The sequence below is a fragment of the Pteropus alecto genome, unplaced genomic scaffold (assembly GCF_000325575.1).
Source record: "Pteropus alecto unplaced genomic scaffold, ASM32557v1 scaffold41, whole genome shotgun sequence".
Lineage (NCBI taxonomy): Eukaryota > Metazoa > Chordata > Mammalia > Chiroptera > Pteropodidae > Pteropus > Pteropus alecto.
In genome coordinates this window covers 364,023-364,462 of record NW_006430464.1, presented here as the reverse complement: position 1 = coordinate 364,462, position 440 = coordinate 364,023, and positions in this window count along the sequence as shown.

Genomic DNA, 440 nt, shown 5'->3' with positions numbered 1-440 from the left:
ACGCCGTGCCCTCTGCCTGGAACGCCCTCGCCGCCGCCCCTGTCCCCCAGCGATTCGGCCCTCGCTTCGCCCGGTTCCCGGAGGTCAGGCCACGAGCGCGCCCGCCCCCCGCCCCGGAGGTCCTTGGGGCCGTCTCCAGCTGAAAGGATTCCCCCCCCGCCCCGGGCTCGCGCAGCCGCTGGCCTCTCCCTCGGCCATCCCTCGTCACCCCGGATTGGAACTGTCTGCGCCTGGCTCTGCCTCCGTCAGCCCGTGAGCTCCGTCTGCAAGGGCAGATGTGGGGCTGATTCACCTTTGAGCCCCCGGTGGGTGGATGGGTGGGGAGGCCGAGGCGGAGGGAGGGGAAGGAGGCCGGGAGAGAGAGAGAGAGAGAGAGAGAGACAGAGGAGCCGACCCTGATGGGGAGAAGGCGGTGGGGGTGCAGGGAGAGCGGGGGGTGC